The 23,474-nt window shown below is 44.5% G+C and overlaps 1 protein-coding gene across 7 annotated transcripts in view; it reads left to right on the forward strand.

The window, feature by feature from the left end:
• The window catches only part of AGTPBP1 (ATP/GTP binding carboxypeptidase 1), an 863,873-nt gene that overhangs the window by 307,248 nt on the left and 533,151 nt on the right, over positions 1-23,474 (forward strand). The window lies entirely within an intron of this gene.

Raw genomic sequence — 23,474 nt, forward strand, 5'->3', positions numbered from 1 at the left:
ACATTGCAGGTTGTCCTTCATGCCAGAGAATGAACCTTAAGGCTTTGAAGAAAAGAGAAGTCAAACTGTTCCTCTCGAAAGCCAAAAAAGAGAAACGTGGTCTCTTGATGAAAGTCCATTCCTGGCTTCTAAGTCTCGGCGCCGGTTGATTTGGGAGATTAGTCCTACCTTGTCTCCTCCTTAACCGAAGTCGCCTGAAGTGACACCGGCGCCGTCTTTGGTGGAGATTTCGGCATCGCCGACTAGTCCTGCGCAATTTTCTCCTGAAACTCCAATGGATCAGGAGATTGAGAATCAGGAGTCAAATCAAGCTCAGCCACAGCGGGAGTAGCCGGGTTTTCCACCTCGGGGGACAGACCAGTCTGCATTTTTAAATGCTATGTTTAGCATCTTCAGTAAAGCTTTTGACCCTGCTGGTGCACCTGTGGGCCTCACAGGACCTTTGGCATTTAATCTTGGAGGACTCCCCACACTATATAAACAGGCTCCTTTCTTGCCTTTCATGCCATCGGTTCCAAAGACACAGGAGTAGCCAAAGGTGCCGTCAACATCGGCACATGCTTTATCGACGCTGAGACTGGAATCTTGATTAAGGTATAGGAGGGCAGCTTTGAGACTCTTAGAAGATCAGCAGTACTATGAGGAGTACCAACAGCTTGAGGAAGGAGAAATTCCTTTACCTTCTCACAGCTTTGAAGGTATTGATGAGGCTAGTGGTTTGGATACCTCTCCGGATTGGGAGTTATCGTCTTGTGGTATTCCTCCTCCGGAAGTTACTGGTTACCATGCGGTGATAAGGAAAGTAACTGAATTTTTGGAACTGCTGTTACCCACTTCAGAGTTAAAAACAGATGTTCCACCTGAAGTGCTTAACTCCTCGTCTGCTACCTCAGAGCCTTTTCACCCTTTTAATGATGCTTTGACTTAGCCAGTCCAGGACCTGTGGCGCAAACCAGTCACTACTCCGGCTGTGTCCAAGGTGATTGCCAGAAGATATAAAGCTTCTCCAGGTGATCCCCAATTTCTAACTCAGCATCCTTCACCTGAGAGTTCTTCAAAAGCAGCGCCTGGTTACTTCCCAACAACTCCGGCTGATAGAGAATCTAAATGCATGGAACAATCAGCAGCGAAGATCTTCTCCTCATGTAGTATGGCATTAAAGTCAGTTAATGTTACATGTGTGTGTTGGGCAGGTATATCATGCACTAATGGACTTGGCAAGACAGGTGCTTTCCAAGCTGCCACAAGAAGTGCAAGAACATTTTCAGGATTTGATATATGTTAGTCAAGCAGCAGCTAAACAGGTTACTCAATCTGGCCTAGGTACAGCCGATTCTGTTGCCAGAGCCATGGGAACTTCAGTGGCCAATAGGAGACATGCATGGCTTAGAGGTTTGGGGTTTTCCCAGGATGTGCAATCTTCCTTGATGGACCTCCCGTTTGATGGGTACAAGGTGTTTGGAGAGAAAGCTGACTCTGCACTCGAAAGGTTTAAAGACAGCAAGGCCACTGCTAAGTCTTTAGGTCTTCAATCACTTTCATCAACCTATAGACCTTTCCGTAGGGTTAGGGGGTTTGGCTGGAACTCCTCCTGTCGTGGGAGGCAGCAGTTTCAGAGTCAACAACCTGCCAACCCCCTGTACAGGCCCTACTGAGGTCTTGGAAGACTTAGATCACGTAGTGCCACTCAGCAGCCTTCCTCTTCCTCGTCATCCTCTGCTGGAAACCAGTCAGGGAAGCAGCCATAATTCTCTTCCCTTCAAGCAGCATGTGTTACCCGTAGGGGGAAGGTAATTTAATTTTCTTCAAAAATGGGAGTTGATAACATCAGACTCATCGGTGTTGAGCATTGTAGAAAACGGTTATGCCTTTCCGTTTCGGGAATTTCCTCCTCCTTTTCCTCCCCATCATTCTGTTTGCTCAGAAGAGCATCTACTGTTGCTTCAACAGGAGGTGCACAATATACTGTTAAAGGGTGCAGTTGGGTTGGTTCCGGAGCAGAAAAAGGGTCATGGACGTTATTCAAAGTATTTCCTGATTCCCAAGTAAGATGGTGGTTTGAGGCCAATTTTGGACCTTTCAAAATGCTGACCCTGGCACAGGTGCTTCTTGCACTGGACAAAGAAGACTGGATGGTTTCTATCAACTTGCAGGATTCGTATTTTCACATCCCCATTCAGAAGTTACACAGGAAGTATCTCTGTTTCATGGTAGGCTAAGAGCACTACCAGTTTGCAGTCCTCCTTTTGGGCTTATTTCCGCACCTCGAGTTCTCACAAAGGTGATGGCGGTGGTTGCAGCACATCTCAGAAGGAAGGAAATATTGATTTTCCCTTACCTGTACGATTGGCTGATCAAAGCCAAGACTCCAGAGTTAGTGCTGTACCATTTGCAGGTTACATCCCAGTTGTTGTTCAAACTGGGCTTTTAATTGAACGTGCCCAAATCTCACCTGGATCCCTCTCAACGGATCCTGTTCATAGGGACAGTACTGGACACATCATTAAATCATGCCTACCTTCCTCCTCAGAGGATTCCGGACATTCAGGCTATGATTCCAGTGTTTCAAAGGGGAGCGGTTGTTCCAGACCTAAAGGTTCTACACCTGCTTGATCTGTTCGCGTCCTGTATTCTGTTGGTTACTCACACACAGTGGCACATGAGGGCTCTCCAGTGGTGCCTCTGCAAGCAGTGGTTTCAACACAAAGGGGATCTCAAGGATTCAATAACAATCTCCAGAGACGCTGCAGCGGATCTTCGATGGTGGAGTGCGGACAGCAACCTGTCTCAAGGAAGGCTGTTTTGTCTTCCACCTCTGGTGACCACAGTCATAACGAATGCTTCGACTCTAGGGCGGGGAGTGCATCTGGGGGATGTAGAGATCAAAGGCCTTTGGTCTCCAGTAGAACAGATGTTTCACATCAATCTGTTGGAGTTACGGGCGATACGTCTGGCTCTCAAGGCCTTTCTTCCGTCCCGTCACGGTCAGGGACCCCGATCAACAAATAGGGAGGAATAGGGTCAGACCTTCTCTGTAGGGAGGCTCTGCGACTCTGGACCTGGGCTCAGGACCATCGGATTTGCATAGTAGCAAACCATTTGGCCGGAGTTCTCGACTTATGTGCAGATGGTCTCAGCCAGCACATTTCAGCCAATCACGAGTGGCGTCTCCATCCGGATGTAGTCCTTCATGTCTTCCAGTTGTAGGGAGAGCCTCAGATAGACCTGTTTGCCACTCACGAGAATGAGCAATGCCAGTCGTTCTGCAGCCTCCGGTATCCGATAGAGGGAGCATTGGGGGACGTGTTTCAGCTGAGCTGGAGCAACTGGCTGCTTTATGCGTTTCCTCCTAAACCTTTGATTCCTCGAGTTCTGAGGAATTTTTACCAAGATCAGGCAAAGTCATGCTAATAGCCCCGGATTGGCCAAGAAGGGTGTGGTACACGGACCTCCTTCACCTCTCGCTGTGCCCTCCGCTCCAGCTCCATCTCAGGGCCGACCATCTCTTGCAGGGGCAGGTTCTCCACCCCCAGCTCCAGAGCCTGCACCTACATGCCTGGAGATTGAACGGGGCAATCTGAATTCTTTTTCTCTTCCCCCTGAAGTGGTGGATATTATTTTATTAGCCAGGCGACACTCCACCAAGACTGTCTATGCTGGCAGATGGGCAAAATGTGTTAATTGGTGTTAGGAGAGACACATTAATCCTTTAAAGTCTCATTTGTCAAACATGTTACAATTTGCTTTTTCCTTGGCGCAATCAGGTTGCGCATTTGCGACAGTGAAGGGTTACCTATCTGCACTGTTGGCTTTTATTTGTTTACCTAATCAACCCTCTTTGTTTAGGTCCCATATTGCATTAAGGTTTCATATGGGATTTATATTTAGGCTTGACATTTTTTATGGGGTCACCGTTTGAACCACTGCATAGTTGTCCGTTGAGGCTCCTTACATTTAAAACTATTTTTCTAATAGCTATCACGTCGGCTAAGCAATGTTAGCAAGCTACAATCTCTTAGTGTTAAACCACCTTTTACTGCCTTTCATGATAATTGGGTGGTTTTGAGCACCAGTGCGGCTTTCCTATCTAAGGTAGTATCACCTTTCCATTTGGGACAATCTATCACCTGTCAATCCTTTTAACCTCCTCCCCATTCATCAAAGGAAGAGGAAGAGGAAAGGCTGCATTGTCTGGATACAGAGAGGGCACTGAGCTTTTATGTGGAAAGGACGAAGGATTTCAGATCATATGATCAGCTCTTCATTGGCTACGTGGGCAAGATGAAAGGCAAAGCCGTCCACAAGAGAACACTGTCAAGGTGGGTCATTCTTTGCATAAAAATATGTTTTTCGCTGGCAAAGCAGGATCCTCATGAGGGCATTAGAGCTCCTTAAACCAGAGCTATGTCTGCCACTTTGGCTGTGGCTAGAGGTGTGCCTGTAGTTGATGTTTGTAAAGCAGCAACTTGGACTTCCCTCCACACTTTCGCAAAACATTATTGTTTAGACTCTGAAGTGAAAAGGGATGGTCTTTTTGCCCGTGCTGTGTTGCAGGACTTCTTGGTTTAACTAGTCAGACACCCACCTCCGACTGCTGGACTGCTTTGGGATTCTATTCAAAAGGTGAGGAATTCACAGATAGATGTATCCATCAGAAGAACAAGTTACTTACCTTTGGTAATGCTTTTCCTGGTGGATACAGTATGTACCTGTGTATTCCTCATGGTCACACCTGCCTCCCCGTTGCCTATCTGGTTATACCAAGAATGATAATGACTTGTGTTGTGTGTGTGTGTGTGTGTGTGTATATATATATATATATATATATATATGTTTGATGGCATGTTTAGCTGTAGATACACATGCTTTGCATAAGTACGCCGTCTAGTGTTACAAGCTGTTTTTCTTCGAAGAAGATTTTCGAGTCACAAGATCGTGTGACTCCTCTTCTCGATGTTAGTGCACATAGGCATCCAGTCCTTTGTTAGATTGTTTTGTTTCTGCAGTCGGGTTCGGATGTATTTCCTCTCGCTCAGGTGGATCTTGGTTCGGAATTTCTGAGCTATTTTTCTACCTTTCAATAATATCGTTGGTATTGTTTCAATCGCGTTTCCATCTATACTCGATCGGATTTAGACCTTCGGGGTCGAAGTCTTGCCATTTTAGGGCCTACTTCAATGTCGGGCTGATGGAGTGAACTCCGTTTCGATTCTGTCCTTGGTGTCACGCTAAATTCCCATATACCAATCAACATTCCGTGTGCAATCTCCAGATCATCGGGAAGAAACCTGTGACGCCTGCAGATCATTCAGATCTAAAAAGACTCTACGGGACCGTAGAGCTCATCGTCTCGAAATGGCGTCCAAGTCCACAGAAGACACACCTAATATCTTCGGTGAAGAACACGCACAGGAAGAAGTCCGACAAAGGGCAACATTTTGCATCCAAGACTCCGACTCCGATCCGCATTCGGATGATGATAGCCACTACATACGTCCAGCGCCAGTACTGAGTACAACTGCCCCATCGCACCACACACAAAAATTAAAAAAAGACTACAGCACTAGTCATCGGTCCTCCACTGCCCCCGGGCCATGGGCTGATCCGAAAAGTAAGTCTGGATGACCAACCTTTGGGTTCGGCATCGAGATTAAAGTGCATTCGGCATCAACCAAACAGACTCCAAAAACAGTCTCAGAATCGAGCCGAAAATCAGGGACATCTTCGGAGATGAAAAAATCTATACCACCTTCAGAGCCCATGTTTTCGGTTTGAGCAAAGCCCTCCACACACAAACCTTCGGAGTCGAAAGACAGTGGTAGCAAGCAAACTACTTCTACCCATGAATCGTTAGACATACAACCGATTTTAGAGGTGATGGGCGCTAAATAGCGAAAACTGCACATTCAAATGGACACAGGAAGAATAATTGCTTCCCCTCCAATGTCCTTTAAGAGGAAATTGACTTTTAGAGACACTTTAAAGGATGTACCTCCATCATAAAAGGTCTCCAAGGATAAAGAGCATGAGAGGATACAAAACACAAACAGCCTTCACCAGCACATTCGCCAGCTCTTCCTTCCACGCCACCACCATCAGACATATATGAAGCACAGTTGTCACCACACACATCCTCATTATCATCACACTGGGATAACTTTAGTGATGACCAGCAGGTCAAAAATCCATGGGATACATATCACCCTGATCCCGTTCTGCCAAATGATCCAGACTTATATCCTGCTAGACCTTCACTACCAGAAGACGCTACTGCATACAATCAAGTAGTGGCCAGAGCTGCTGCTTATCATAATGTGCAGATGCCTACAGATCAGACAGAACACAATTTCCATTTCAACACACTAGTGTCTACACAAACAATATCAGTGTCTTCCAGTGCTTCCAGGAATGCTCAGACATGCTTCTGATATTTTCCAGGAACCCGTAAAGGTCAGAATTATCACTCCCAGAGTAGATATAAAATATAAACCTGTACCCTCAGACCCAGTGTTTATAAAAACTCAATTACCACCTGACTCAATTGTAGTTAGTGCAGCAAGGGAAAGGGCCAACAGTCATTCCACAGGAGATGCTCCTCAATCAGACAAGGAGAGTAAGAAATAGATGCAGCAGGTAAAAGAGTAGCTTCACAAGCTGCAAATCATTGGAGGATAACCAACTCACAGGCTCTTTTGGCTAGGTATGTTAGGGCACACTGAGATAAGATGGAAGAACTATTGCAGTACCTCCCTCCAGAACACCAAAAGAGGGGACAACAGATAGTAACTGAAGGGCAAGCAATATCTAATAATGCTATTAGATCCGCTATGGATGCAGCTGATACAGCAGCTAGATCAATCAACACCAGTGTGCTTATTAGAAGACATGCCTGGTTAAGATGTTCAGGGTTCAAACCTGAAATACAACAGGCGGTGTTACATATGCCCTTTGAAAAACAACATCTATTTGGTCCTGAGGTTGACACAACCATAGACAAACTTAAAAAGTATTCTAAAACAGCCAAAGCAATGGGTGCGTTAAATACTACACTCAGTAGAGGTACTTTTCGTAGACCACAATTTAGAGGGGGTTTCAAACCATCAGCCTCAGAAACAGCAACTTCCAACAAAAGCAATCCTCATAATGATCGTTTGGAGGCTCCTTTAAAGGATCCAACAATAGAGGAGGAGGTAAACCGTCCACTTCGGTCCAGAGCTTCCTCTCAATCAAATAAACAGAGACTTTCTCACCATTCCCACAGGGCACACATTTATTGACGGAGGAATACTGGTAAAAGTCTAAACACTCAGTCAGCATTGGCATACCCAACCCCATTCAGGATTCAGACATTTCACAATCTCATATCGCAACTACAATACAATCGCACCTATAAAGTAAAGTCTGTGATAAAACTATTGGGGATGATTGCTTCATGCATAGCAATAGTACCCAATGCCAGACTCAACATGAGACCACTACAGCAATGTCTCTCTCAACAATGGTTTCAGACACACAGTCAAATTCAGGATCTAGTGTTTTTGGACCGCCGTACATACCACTCTCTGCAATGGTGGAATTCCACCAACCTATCAAAAGGACGGCCCTTTCAGGACCCAGTGCCTCAGACCATAATTGCAACAATTGCATCAATGGTAGGTTGGGGAGCTCATCTCAACAACCTCGCTATACAGGGGGAATGGGACTCAGTCTAATAAACTTATCACATAAACTACTTGGTATTACTAGCAGTATTCCTAGCACTCAAAGCTTTTTAGACAAAAATCACACACAAAATAGTATTAATAAGGACAGACAATATGACCACAATGTATTATCTGCAAAAACAGGGTGGGACACATTCATCACAATTGTGCCTCCTAGAACAGACAATCTGGAAATGGGCAATTCACAATTGCATTCAATTAGTGGCAGAGTGTATCCCTTGTATACACATTCAACTAGCAGACCTCTTAAGCAGGACAGAACAAGAAGTACACAAATGGGAGATTCACCCACAGGTGATTCAACAATACTTCCAAATGTGGGGAATACCAGAGACAGACCTTTTCGCAACAAAAGAAAATGCAAAATGCCAAAGCTCCGCACCTAGGTACCCACACCCTCAATCCAAGCGCAATGTTCTCTGGATGAATTGTTCAGGGATATTTGTTCTACCTCTCCCACTAATTCCATTTCTGATCAAAAATATTAAACAAACCTCACTCACCATGATACTCATAGCTCCCATGTGGGCACGTCAACATTGGTACACTACACTACTGGACCTGTCTGTAGTACCACATCACAAACTACCAAACAGACCAGACCTGTTGACTCAAAGAGAGGTCAAATCAGACATCCAAATCCCAGCATACTCAACCTGGCAATTTGGCTCCTGAAGTCATAGAGTTTGGCTACTTTAGTTTCCATCAGAATGTCTGGATATTCTAAAGGAAGCACGCAAACCCACCACAAGTCAATGGGTGAGTTTTGTCTATTATTGTCAACTTAAAAATATTGACCAACTTAAAGCATCAGTACAGGATATTGTTTGCTATTTGCTACACTTATAAAAAGCAAACCTTGCATATTCCTCCATTAGAATCCATTTAACAGCAATCGCTGCCTACCTCCAAAACAGACAACATACTTCCCTGTTTAGGATTCCTGTTATAAAAGCTTTTATGGAGGGTCTTAAAAGAGTTATTACACCTAGAGCTCCATCAACCCCTGTGTGGAATCTTAATATTGTACTCACCAGACCTATGGGACCACCTTTTAAACTCATGCATTCTTGCCCTCTTCAGTTTTTATCATGAAAGGTTGCTTTTTTAGTAGCAATTACTTCTTTAAAGATAGTTAGTGAAATTCAAGCGTTCACTTTAGAGGAACCTGTCTTTCAATTTCACAAACACAAAATAGTTCTTAGAAAAAACCCAGAATTCCTACCAAAGGTAGTTTCACTCTTTCATATCAATCAGTCAGTAGAATTACCAGTCTTCTTTCCACAGCCAGATTCAGTTGCTGAAAGAGCTTTTCACAACCTTGATGTTAAAAAAGCTCTCATGTACTATATAGACAGAACAAAAGATTTTAGAAAATCCAAGCAACTTTTTGTAGCATTCCAACAACCTCACAAAGGTAGTCTCATTTCAAAAAACAGATTAGCATGATGGATAGTCAAATGTATACGAACCTGCTATCTTAAAGCTAAAAGGCAGTGTAGCCGGCTGACGGATATTCCGGCTACCGCCAGTTCAGAATCAGGAACAGCGTCCCGATTCTCCCACGGAGGCACCACCCCGCCCGGGCGTCATGACAACGTCGATGCCGGCAACGTCACAGGGAACCCGTATGCCGGGTTCCCGAAGAAATAGAAAGAAAAAACGGACTTCGCCAGGGGAGCACGGAGAAAGAGGAGAACGCCGATAGAGGAGGACGGGCAGGAGACGAGCGTCCGGAGGACCCAGGAAGGAGACAAAACGAAGGAGAAATACTGGAAACCAGCGCCCAAGACCAGCTGGAGGTCCAGAGAAGACCAGAAGGACAAGAAGTCCGCCACATCCCAGGAGGGACGTGGCTGACCCAGGTACGGTCCTTTCTAAAGGACAATCTCTGGCTAAAGGGGAGAGTGAAACCAGGAGAGGGGAGGGGAGAGATAAAACAAGGAGAGGGGAGGGGGACTTTGGAGGGAGAGGGGGAAGAAAGGGTTGATAGTAAAGGATAAGAAGAACCACATAGGGGAAATAGTAGAAATTTGGAATTCTAAGTAGCACTATAAAGAAAGAAGTAAAGAGCACCTAGAGGTAGAGACCTATCACTGAGAAGACACTAAGAGGTGACTGTTTCCTGTACACTCTGATTTGCACGTTTTCCCAACGGACGGGTCTCTCTCTCTCTCTCTCTCTCTCTCTCTCTCTCTCTCTGTCTCTCTCTTTTCCTTTCCTTTCCTTTCCTTTCCTTTCCTTTCCTTTCCTTTCCTTTCCTTTCCTTTCCTTTCCTTACTATTAATACTAACAGTACGTATATACCGCCCGACTTACCCATATCTCCATTCCTTTTATTTCCGGTGCGTCTGGGGACCCACAAGGAAAATCTTCGCCAGTCAAGAGGAGACTGGGAAAGGAAAGAAGAGACATTCTTTTATGGAGAGACCAGAGACCATATAAGACTGTAGACTTGCTCATATCACTAAAGAATTTTAAATAAATTCACTAATTCTAATCTTGAGTATATTAGTCATTATTATTGCCACACCCACTGCCACAGGCAGTTACCAGTAACTCCTAAAGCTCATTCCGCTAGGAAAATAGGGGCTTCAGTGGCATTCTTAGGGAATATACCTATGGCAGACATATGTAAAACAGCCACATGGTCTACACCACACACATTTACTTAACACTACTGTGGGGTTGTAATATCTCGTCAACAAGCAAATGGTGGACAGGCAGTGCTTAGAACAGTATTTCAGACTACTCCAACTTCTACAGGCTAGCCACCGCTTATTTTCGGGAGGGGACTGCTTTATAGTCTATGCAAAGCATGTGTATCTACAGCTACACATGCCATCGAATGGAAAATGTTACTTACCCAGTAGACATCTGTAGATTCGATGACGTCAGAAGGAGTCGCGTGCGGAGCCATTCTATTGTGATGTCCTCATCGAAGTGAAGAGCTAGAGAGAGAACTTTCCGGCGAATGCTGGCACATTGGGACAATTCAAAAGGTGAGGAATCCACAGGTACATACTGTAGCCACCAGAAAAAGCGTTACCGAAGGGAAGTAACTTGTTCTTCAGCACAAAAACAATGTCAGATTTCGGACTTGTTAAAACCTTTTGCTCTGATGCCTCTTTCAAGACAGGCACTAGTGCTTCCCCAGAACAAGTTACTCAAATCAGTTCAAAGCTGTCATCATATAATCGGCCTTGGCAAAGCTACATCATCCTACACTTTGAAGTGCATAATTAGTTGCCATGCAGAAACAAAATGGCAGCCAAGGAATGGGTGATTGTTTTCCAAATTATAGCATATTCCATTATGCATAGTGGCCAGGCAAACAGGCGCCCTTCTTAATGTACTGCGATAATTTTAGTGGTAAATCTGATAAACTTGATGCTCAAGGGCAGGAGTTAGCCACCTGTGAACCCTAATACAACCCACAAATGGTTCAACAACATATAACTGTTGTCCTGAGCACTCAAAATAACAATAATTAAATGTCCAAGTGGAAGTTGAGTTTATTCCATCTTCTTTTATTGATTCCAGTGCTTCCTGCAGTCTGTTCTTCCTACATGAGTTCAGTCATAAAGGAAATGTTTTCATAATATCCACAGAAGGCACACTTTTTCAGCCAAAAGGTATTTTGTTGTAGTAGTGCATTGGCCTTTGACTTCCTCTTGCTAATAGGGTCAGTCCCTGTTACCCTGCTCATGGGTTACCGAGATCTTGGTCATCGGATATGAATAAAGACTTTTACAGTTGTGGCCACTGCAGTATCTACAGATGGGCAATGGATAAAACAAAAAACTTTTGTTACGGAAACATGGGGAAATATGAGATCAAGTCCCACATTGACATTGCTAATGGTGTGAGAGGTGGCAACCATGGACTAAGACTTAGACAGTGTGATGCCACTTGGATCATGAAACTGAAAACTGTGGGTCTTTTGTTAAATATTGATTGCAAATTACAATATTTCCTGGGGGCCTAGCAATGTGTAAAACACATATGGTCACTTGTTGTCGTTGAGCTCGCCCTGATTAGCTGTTTCATCCTCTGTGCCAGTAACATTGGGCTTATAAGGGTATTTGATGTTTAATACTAAGGTATTTCTGGAAAGCTTCCTTTGGTTCATGATAATTACCAGTAATGACCAAACTGAGCTTGTATGTTCTGTTTTTGCATAGTACTTGAAAGAAGACTGCACCAGAGACTTAGGGCCTAATTTGGATATCGGCATACAAGTTACTTCATCACAACGGTTTTGGGTACCCTGTCCGCTGAAATCTAAATCCCATTATATGCTATAGGATTGAGATTTCAGCAGTGGGATATCTGCCACCTTTGTGACGGAGTAACTCGTCTGCCAATATCTAAATCGGGCCCACCGTCTCTTTATGAAATCAGGATTGGAAGTTATGGATTATTAGTGATTCCACCCACCCCAGCATGCCACACTATGTTGTGGGTTGATTTTGACAAGTCAGAAATATATCTTGGATATTATTTTGGTAGTCTGTATTTACCATTTTAACACAGCATAATATATATTTTTTTAATACACATGGATTGTACAATTTTGTACTAGACATGGAACGATTGAGTAAGGGCCATTTGATTTTTTTTTTTTTTAGGAAACTCTTATGGATATTATTTATACTTATGATAATATTAGGATACTCTGAGATGGCTGTCATCCCAGAATATGGTAAGGGCTCTTTGTAGGTTAGAATTGACTTAAGGACACTGAGTGCAATAATAAGGATAGTAGTGAAATAATGAATTAATTTAGGATTTTACTATCCATGGTTGGTGTGTTAAATTGCCAACAAGATTAATGTAAGCAGAATGATTCTGCGAAAATAGAAGGATGCTTTAAGATGGCAGCTGATCACAAGGCTAGAAGTGCATAAAGTTTGTGTATTTTATTTTTCAGACTTGTCATGAAATATAACAATATTTAATATGGTACATGAAATAATTATGGAAAATGTTGATATGTACATGAACATGTTCTGAGATGACAGACAAGATGCCAGTAAGATTAATAATACCGGAGTGACTGTTAGAAGAAAAGAGAAAGATGGCCGCCAGTCATATGACTTGAAGTGCATAAACTTTGTTGCGTTATACTTTTCTTTCCCGATTATGTTTAGGCATTATACCATGATAATACGGAGTCGATGCGTTACAATTAGATAGTGTATATATATATGGGATACCGAATAAATGTGGATAGAGTCAATATGACAATGAATATTTTCCAAAATGCCCACTAAGTTCACCAGGATAGAACACGGGACCTTTCTCATCATATACTATTTAAAGGTAATTCAATATGGTGCTTGACTACCATGCCAGAATGACACATGTGGCGCACTCTCCAGTGCTACATACACAAAGTAAATTTTGATAACGCTAAGATAGAGTATTGCATTATATTCTAGCTGTGGCGTTTTCACTAATTCTCTTTTTGTACACACATTTTTTTTTCTACATAGAATATCTAATAAGACATCTAGTCGCAGATTCCTTACCTTTGAATTTCCCAGGCGTCAGACTGGATACGGAAGTTGTTTGTGTGAGAAGTACCCCTGTGCGCTGGCAGGTAGCATCGATTGGCTCCGCACCGCATCATCTACGACATCCGCACTGAAAGTGACGTCGCAGTCACCATTATAGGGGCCACCTTGCGCGCACTCACATTAGTTCTTTTCTTTTCACGCCAGTTAGCGCTGATCTGGAGTAGAGCTACTCCTATATTGTTTTGGACAGATTTTTTTCTATGTTTTGTCTAATCCTTTTTCAAGGTTTACCTCCTGGTGTGTCAGGTATGTCTTCGAGGAATACAGGTTTAAAACCGTGTGGTACCTGTCACCACGCCATGTCAGTTTCAGACCCCTTTTGGTCTGTTTGTGGTGTCTTGAACGCGACCTTGACTCAGTCATGCCCGGACTGCTGGGCCGTGGCACTGAAGGGTTTGCAGGAGCGGTCCCTGAAGCTGCTAGCGCTCGCATTACGCGTCTCCTATGAGGTCTCAGTCCTGATCGAGAGGAAGGTTGCGGGACGGCTCCAGGAGACCCAAGTTCTCTTCTTACAACTCCAAGTCATCTGGATATTTGAGAAAGAGGCATAAGAAGCACAAGTAATCAAAACTTGCTTTGACTTCTCCTTATCTGTCAGCCAATATGACAACAGAACATTGACTACTGAGGCATGGTTCTGCAGAGCTGTCGCAGGTTTGACTTCGTGCCTCCCAGCTTTCCAGGAGTCTGAGCGACCCCTGTTCAACTTAGAGATTTATGAGGCCATGCGCCGCGTATTTGAGTGGGCTGACCCCTCCTAAACTCTTTGGGCCCTGCAGGGTTGAAGGGGGCCCCATCGGTTCCACACCGTCAGCTTCGGCCTTGGCCCTAATGGGCTCCTGTGGATCTGATCACAGATCCCGACCAGGGCCAGTCATGGCACTGGAACCTTCTCCAACACTAGTCCTGATGCTGATGCTCCCGGCGCTGCTGGACTCCACCTGCAGTGCCAGACCCACTTTGATCCCCAAATCCGACACGGAGTCGAATTTGAGTCAAAGGATGCTGATTCCGGTGCCAACAGGATCCATGTGTTCTCTAAGTGGGCACCTGAGCCTTATTCTGAAAGGCTAGGCTTTGGGAAAGAATTGGAGGGATGACTGGAGTCTTTAGAATACCATTTAGAAGGCCAGGCATCTATGGACTGGTGCGAGGAACTGAAAGATACCAGTGGACCTGATTCCTCTCCTGATACTGGTTTGCTCTCTCCCCTAAAATGGCTACGGAGGAGGAAGCAACATATGCTGTGGTGGTGAAAAGGATGGGTGAGGTTCTGGACCGCAAACTACCTTTGCCAGTCAAGACGAACATCTTGAAGGAAGTACTTTAGCTTGGAGCTTCCTCATCTGAACCCCTGCTCCCATTTAATGAAGCTCTGACTGATGTCCTGCTGGGCACCTGGTCCAAGTCCAGCACAGGGGCTCCTGTGAACAGGACAATTGACTGCTTCTATCGCCCCACCCGAAGGGACCCGTCTTTCCTAACCCAACACCCCACCCCTAGAGCTTGGTTGTCCAAGCCTCTGCCGCTCATGGCACGTTCCCTGCCGCTCCACCGGACAGGTAATCCAACAGGCTGGATAGCTTAGGAAAGAACATGTTTTTTTCCACCAGCTTGAATTGCAGTTGGTGAACACTGCATGCTTATGGGGCCGCTATTCCCACACATTATGGTACACGAATGCGCAGGTCCTGCCACAGGTTCCAGAAGAGGCCCGGGCCACTCTCGACCAAGCATTCAGGGACATTAGAAATACAGCAGTCAAGGATGCGAAGATATGTTTCGGGCTTATTCTTTTGAGCAGCGAGTCCAGGGTAGTCAGGCTTGAGATACCGGTGTGGTTTAGACACGGCCGACTCGCTGGGTAGAGCGGTTTCATCGACAGTGGCGTTTTGCCGTTTTGCCTGGCTGAGAACATCTGGCTTTTCGGGGATGTCTAGGCTAACCTCATGGACATGCCCTTCTATGGCACCTGTCTCTTCGGAGAAAAGGCAGACTCTGCGCTGGAGCGCTTTAAGAAATCACAGGCTAAGGCTTCCCCAATCTACGTGTCGGCATGGTATATACCGGCCCGAGGCTCAGGTAACCAGAGGTCTGCTACAACAACCAACCCCCTGGCAGCTGCAGCCTCCAGGCCCTTTTAATCTTGCCCTACAAGATCATGGGTGTCCATTTGGTGGCAGAATCCACCATCATCTCCACCACTGGCAGTCAATGACATCACACAGGTGAGTCTTACAGATCATTTAGAGGGGGCACTCCCCCTGTCCCCAAATCCTCCCTCCCCCCCCCCCCACCTCCAACACACAATCATCTGATGGAGGATCATCTATCCTTGATCATCGAGGAAGTGATGGCTCTCTTGGCCAAGGGAGCCATAGAAAGGGTTCCAATATCAGAAGTAGGTAGTGGTTGCTATTCCTGCTACTTTCTGATACCTAAAAAGAACAAAGGTCTTCGGCCTATCCTAGACTTCTGAACCGTCAATCTCTTCCTCAAAAAGGAGAAATTCAAGATTCTCACATTAGCTCAGGTCATGTCTGCCCTAGACCAAGGAGACTGGATGGCAGCATTGGACTTGCAGGACGTGTATTTCCATATTCCCATCCTGCCTGCCTTGAGATGCTACCTGTGGTTTACGGTAGGCCACAAGCACTTTCAGTTCACTGTGCACCCCTTTGGCCTTACCAAAGCCCCTCAGTGTTGGTCACAGCTCATTTGTGGAGATCAGGGGTACCATTCTTCCCCTATCTTGACATCTTGCTGTTGAAGGCGGGCTCGTCCTAGGCTATTGTCTCCCACCTCAGACTACTGCATTTGTTGGGTTCACAATATATGTGCCGAAGTCACACCTGACTCCCTCTCAGATGCTCCCTTTCATCAGAGCTGTTGTAGACAAAGTGCAGTTTCAGGCATATCCTCCCGAGCAGCTAGTCCAGGATATTCAGGCTATGATACCGATTTTTCAGCCAGTATCATGGGTTCTGGTGAGAATGACTCGAGGCTGCTGGGTCTCATGGCCTCTTGGATCCAGCTTGTGGCACATGCCAGATGGCATATGCAGGCTCTGCAGTGGGACCTGAAGTTCCAGTGGGCGCAGCATCAGAGGAATCTCTCTGGCATGGTCCAGATCTCGGAAAGAACTCCAAAGGACCTGCAGTGGTGGGTAACAAACCACATTTGGGTCAGAGACAGTCTCCTCTCCTTCCTCAACCAGATCTCACAGTGGTGACAGGTGTGTCACTCCTGGGATGGAATGGCCATCTGGGAGCAGTAGTAGAGATCAGAGGATTCTGGTCTACGGTGGAATCCAGACTCCACATCAACTTGCTGGAGCTCCAAGCGATCCGACTGGCATTGAAAGCCTTTCTACCCTCCAACATAGGAAGACTAGTGCAGGTATTCACAGACAGTACCTCCACCATGTGCTACTGCAACAACAGGGCTGGGTAGGATTGTGAACCTTTTGTCAAGATGCAAACTTCTGTGCATGGTTGGAACAGAAGGGTATGTCGCTGGAAGTTCAACACCTGGCAGGTTCTCTGATCGCCAGAGTGGACAAGCTCAGCCACCAATGCCTAGCGGATCATGAGTGACGTCTCCATCCAGAGGTGGCGCAAGGTCTCTTTCAGCATTGGGGAGACCATTGGTTAGATCTGTCCGCCTCTGCTGAAAATAGGCAATGTCAGCAGTTTTGCGTGTTGGAGTTTCCAAGGCATCAATTGCTTGGAGATGCTCTTCATCTCGAGTGGCACTGGGCCTCCTGTACTCCTTTCTGCCCATACCACTCCTGCTTAGAGTTCTCAAGAAGATCAGGAACGACCAGGCCCAAGTAATCCTTGTGTCTCTGGACTGGTCATGAAGAGTGTGCTATCTGGAACTTCTGCAATTGAACATCAATCCTCCTATCAGTCTGCCTCTTCGGGAGGATCTTCTGTCACAGCAGCAGGGGAGGGTCCTCCACCAAACCTGTCAACTCTCTGCCTTCTTGTGTGGAGATTGAGCAGCAACATTTGACAGCTTTCGACCTTCCTCTCATTCTGGCAGCCAGGCGTCCCTCTACCAAGACTGTATACGCCTACTGATGGAATAAATTTGTAATATTTTGTACAGAGAAATCTATCGACCCTCTTTCTGCTTCTCTATCTGAAAGTCTTTCTTTTTATTCTCACCCTTGCCCAACAGGGCTCTACTTTGGGTACTCTGATAGATTACCTTTCTGCTCTGTCTGCCTTCTTGCGGCTGCCTGACCAACCCTCCTCATTTAAAGTCCCCTTTTGTAAATAGATTCCTCAAAGGACTCGTACATTTGTTTCCCCCTTCACCTTTTACTATACCTCAGTGGGGCCTTAATCTGGTCCTCACTTTTCTGAAGTGCGCTCCCTTTAAGCCATTGCAAAGCTGTCCCCTCTGGCTGCTCATGATCAAAACAGCTTTTCTCGTGGCAATAACATCTGCCCAGAGGGTGAGTGAGCATCAGGCTTTGTTATCCAAGCCTCCCTACTTGTCTGTTTTTTCAAACTAGTGCTTCGCACTAGGGCCTCTTTCCTCCCGAATGTGGTGACACCATTTCATGTGGACCAATCGGTCACCTTGCCCACTTGCTGCGCTCCTCCACATCCCTCCAAAGAGGAGAAGCAACTCCACCTTCTGGACCCACAAAGAGCGTTGTTGTACTACTTTAACCGCACAATTGTTCTAGATGAATGACCAACTTTTCGTGGGCTATGTTGGGGGTAAGAAAGGTCAGGTGGTGCAAAAGCAAACCATCTTCCGATGGGTCGTTCCCTGCGTCAAAATCTGCTGCGCATTGGCCAAGAAGCACCCCTCTGAGGGCTTGCGGGCTCATTCCACTAGAGCCAAAGCTGTGACCCCTTCGTTAGCACGTGGATTCTCAGTCCTAGACATCTGCCAGGCAGCTACGTGGGCATTCCTGCACAGGTTTACCAAATACTACTGTCTGGGAAGTCAGGTTCACAAGGACAGGCATTTCTCCCATTCAGTCCTGCAGGACTTCCTAGTTTAGAAAATGTTTTCACAGCCCACTACCATGAACGGTATTGCTTGGGTTTCTCTTAGAAGGTACGGAGTTTGTGGCTTGATGCCTCTATCAGATGAACAAGTAACTTACCTTCGGTAACATATTATATGGTAGAGACAATATCTAACCTGCAGATTCCTTACCGACCTACCCATCTTCCCCACTCTGCGGACCGATTATTATGGCTAAGGATAATCCCTTTGAGGACCTTAGTTTGGACACACCAGTGTCAGTGTATTTCATGGCTCTGAGCTCCTGGCGTGGAAAGTCTTGAAAAAGTAACTGATGTAATTGCGCAGAGGTGGCACCTATGTAGGTGACTGCGACGTCACTTCCGGTTCGGATGCCGACACTGCGCTGAGCCGATTGACGACACCTACTGACGTGTAGGGGTACTGCTTTTGCAAAAATCTTCCTGGCGTGACGTAGGAGAATTCAAAGGTAAGGAATCTGTGGGTATACATTGTCTCAACCAGATAATGTGTTACCAAAGGTAAGTAACTTGTTCTTCTGTGCATTACTGTCAACACACCCATAACAGCGCTGTTTTAATTTTAATTAATGTATTTCGTTGTGTATTCTTTGTTGAAATGAGATGAGTCACGAGAATTTGGTTTATACTCAGAATTTCTGAAGACCTCCGTAGTGGGGATCGACTTTACTTTAGTCTGTTTACTTTGTGCTTTTTTGATGTAACAGGATGATTCTGATTGCATACATATATTGTATACTAAATAGATGCAGATTACCAACAGCATACCCGTTGCTGACATGATTTGTTCACATAGTTAATTATCGAGGATCCCCGTAACGAGGGTCGTTTTAGAGATGTACCTTTATTTGCATAATTATTGTGCAATGAGAAGAGCTCGTTACCTTGCGCTGTACTGTTATAGTGTGAAAAGCGCAGTACTTACATGTGTGCACTGATAGATGTGTACTACGAGGTGTTAATTGGATATATTGCCTAAAAATCATTGCACTGTTGGGGAGTGTATTCACTCTTATTATTATTGTATTTTGATTTAAATTATTAGAGTCATTGTGCATTGGGATAGACCCTGAGTTTTGAACACATATATATATATGTGTGTGTGTGTTTACAAGTTTGTGAAGAAAAGCTGTATTTTCATAGATTTACTTACAATTTTATACAGGCCTGGTTGGAATTACTCCTTCCTATACTGAAGAAGAATGTATTTCTGATCCATATTAATGAGATGGACTTTTAAATGAAGAAGTCTTAAGGTTTAATATTATATATATTTGATTGGCATGCCTTTCGTTATGGCTTTGGTCTAGTTTACTTGGCACAGATTGATGAGCACACAGCTCGGGGTTTGACACTTTGCATCATATATTGCATGCTTTCATTTGTGCACGTTTTGTTTTATTTTTGAACACACGAGGGAAAATGTGAAAGTAATTTGGCAATGTATTTTTGATATGAGTGGGTAAAAGGATATTATATGTTTTGATGTTCCACTAGAATTTTGGTACTGCATGATACACTATGTTTTCGTACCTGTTGGTGGGTGAAGGTACCGAATGTATGAGATCTTAATAGCATCTGATATGTGATATATGTATACTTATAGCCCTGAAGAAGTCGGAGGCTATTGTGCCACTACGACAAAACATGTGTTGGATGTTAAGAAAAAGTGTGCCTTCTGCAGCTATTTTGAAAACATTTCCTTTGACTGAGGAGTACAGATGCATGGAAGCACTTGAATCAATAAAAGAAAACAGAATAAACACGACTTCAACTTGGACATTTAATTGTTGTTATTTTGAGTGCTGGGGGCAATTGTTACATATTCCAGAGCTACTAAAACTGTTTGTCAATGTGCCAGTGCCTCAACCATCTTCCATAATGAAGCAGTCACTTGCTTAGCTGCCTTCATAAGTCACCACATTATTTTTCCTTTGGTATGTATTGTACATTTCAGTGTCAGATCCATCATACCATAATGGAGCATCCCAAGCATTTCAAGTTGAGTAATCAATCATCTCCTTGATGACCTTGATTACCTATTTCCAAAATTGATTTATTTGGCTATCATTAAAATATGTATGTATAATTGCACTGCTCTCCAGATCCTCTACAAAACTACATGGAGGTTTTATGGAAGAGCAGCCTCAACTTAACCAGAGTGTAATACATGTCCTCCATGTTTTTTGTGTTCCTCTTGATTTTCTTCTTTAATGTGAAACTACAATTTTCCCCTTGTTTTCTCACTAACGTAACATTATAGATTAGCTCTGTAGCTCCTGAAAAAGCGGCATTTAAGGGGTTTCCGCAGATTAAGTGAAATTCTTTTAAACTGTAGGAGTCAGGCCTGTGGAGAGAGAGCCAGAAGTAATACATTTCTCAGAGTCTGCTAACGATTCTGTCTGCCACCTTGTTTTCAGAGGACAGTGACTGATTTGGGCATTATGCATTCTTTCATTTTCCTGTAACTTAAACTCTACTTTACACTGATGGAAAACAAGAGACACCATTTGGAGAACATGTTGGAGATTGCCAGTGTGTCATTCGCCTTCTACTGATCAAAGGGACCCCTCTGCATAAATTACCTAAACTAATTGAGGTGGATTACAGGAGGGAAGAGAGACATTTAGCATGCTTTCATCAACAGCTTTACTATTCCACGTACTCAGCATGATTAATGTGTGCATGCTAATAGCCCTTGATTCAAGTTATAGCCATCAGAGCCTTTTTCCCACATTCTCAACTCTTAAGTTGTTTGCAGTATGTTTTTTTTCTGAAATCACATGCTGTGTATTACTCCACCATGTAGTAGATGGATCCGGAATGCTGTACCTAGTCACTCTCTTGCTCGCTCTCTCTTTCTTTTTTTGATGCTGGGTGTCATCATGGAGCACATGTCCGTCCCCTGTGACATCTGACATGTGCCACTGAAGCCATAGTGTGTGGTCGCCATTGTCAGATTCATTTTCTCTGTTGTTGAGTCTGGCAGGATGGAGGAGCTCCAAAGTTCAGAAAGAGCATTGACAGATCATCAAGGGAAATTATGAGGAAAGGAGAGAACGAATTTGAAACACTGAAGAAAACTGATAGGAACACTGTTGTGACCATTTTTTCCTGGAACATTATATTAAGACTCAACCATGCTTTTAGGCAGTATGCTTCAAGGTAGATGGAGAAGGCTTCTTTACATACATATGATGCAGTCACAGCTGAAGCACACTTCACTCAAGGGCATCGGGCTATCCAGCGATGATGAGGAGGCCACAAAGGAAGCTGAGCGTGCACAAAGAGAGGCTCTGACACTGAGTAAAGAGTCTTCGACATCAAGAAACTGAATGTGGCAAGACAAGTGTTGAAGGATGGTGAAGCTGGGAGATGCACACAAGTAACAGCGCACTTGTGTGCCTAGTCTGAGCCAATTAATGGACTCAAAGTCCCAGAGGTACCCCTGACGCTGAAACACTTTACGATCAAAGGACGGCAAAAGCATAAGCAACCCTGTGGGTTTAAGACTAAGCACATTGCAGGAGACAAACTGTCAGAGTAAACTTTGATACTGAAGGGTGATCAGGAGAAGGAAAGTCTCACACCAAAAAGGACATTAATGCTGAGTCTTGGTGCTGACCAATGGGTGCTCAAGATTGAGCTCAAGAAATGTCAACGTGAGTTGGAAATGGCAGCCCTTTTACAAATGAAGAAAAGCTTTGTTGAGTCCTTGTAAGGGATCTGTATTCCTTCAAGCCACAGAAGGGTAGATGGGTCCAGGAAGAGTAAAGGGAGCTTGAACTTCTAACCATACCAGAACCACGCAATGAAGAACAGGAACAGTTTCTCTGTGCAGATGACAGCAACATCGAAGACATGGTCTTTTACAAGATCACAGAAGAAGAGGTGAGCAGGACCTAGATGCTAATTCTTCACAGAACAGTTCAGAGTAAAGAGGAGCAGATGAAGTCCTGCTTCCCTCTTCATGGTGAGCCAGAAGACCCAGTGCTCCCAAGCATTAGTCTACAGAAAAGAGGCCTTTCAAGAGCCCACTTTTTTGAAGCCTGAGACTCCTTGAGTTGAGAAGAAATATAAGCACTTGTCCCAAGAACCACTGTTTCTCAGGGGCAGCACAGTGACTAACTCGTTAATCGTCACTATAGCTATGAAAATAGGTAACAGCTTTCTATCCAAGCTCCGAACCCAGGATAAAGAAAGTAATAGGGTAGAGATGGTAAGCAGAAAAGTGCAAAGGGGGCTGTCATCTAGTGGAGGAGTGGAAATTCTAGCAAACTTCCTAACAGTTCTGGCCACCAACAATGGGAGGAAATTGAATATCTGATGCAGCATCTCCCAGAGCAATAACAGAAGAGGGGAAAAAAACAATCACAGAAGAGGTCAAATGATATCAAACATGTGCCTCAAGTCAGCTCTGAATACTGTGGACAGTTCAAGTTGACAGATATGTATTGGAACAACATTGATGAGACACACCTGGATAAGAGTTTCAGGGTTAAAAATTAAAAACTACAATTAAACAGCCAAGGCAGTAGAAGCACTGCAGTTACAAGAGGAATTTAATAGAGCTACAGTGCCAACCAGAAGACCATCGGGTAGAAGCACCTTCCAGTCAAGCACTCCTCTAGTGAAATTTAATCAATTGTGAAACTTGCATGAAACAACACCCCAGTGGCAGAACCCCTCTACAGCTCAACAACGTTTTCATGTAGAGCAAGTGGAAGAGCTTAGACCCCCAAGGGGCTAAAAGTACTTGGCTAAGTCACTCGCTCATCCACCCCCCTACACTCACAACACAACTGGCGGTGAGGGGGCATAATAAGACAATTTCTCACCTAATGGGATACAGTCACCTCACACAACTGGATAATTAACATTACACAATACAAATTTTACATCGTACTGATCAAAAGACTGCCAACTGTGCCTTCAGAGATAAGAGCCCTCTTGCAGAAAAAAAGCTGTAGAAAGGGTACCTGGAGTATAGTTCCACAAGGGGTACACTCAGGATATTTCCTGGTGCAAAAAAGCAGATCAGTCCTTATGACCGATACTAGGCTGGAAAGCACTAAACAAATACATAAAGACACAGCAATTTAAAATCCCCACACCACACAATTTCATACCACTGC

This window comes from Pleurodeles waltl, chromosome 1_1 (genome assembly GCF_031143425.1).
Source record: "Pleurodeles waltl isolate 20211129_DDA chromosome 1_1, aPleWal1.hap1.20221129, whole genome shotgun sequence".
NCBI lineage: Eukaryota > Metazoa > Chordata > Amphibia > Caudata > Salamandridae > Pleurodeles > Pleurodeles waltl.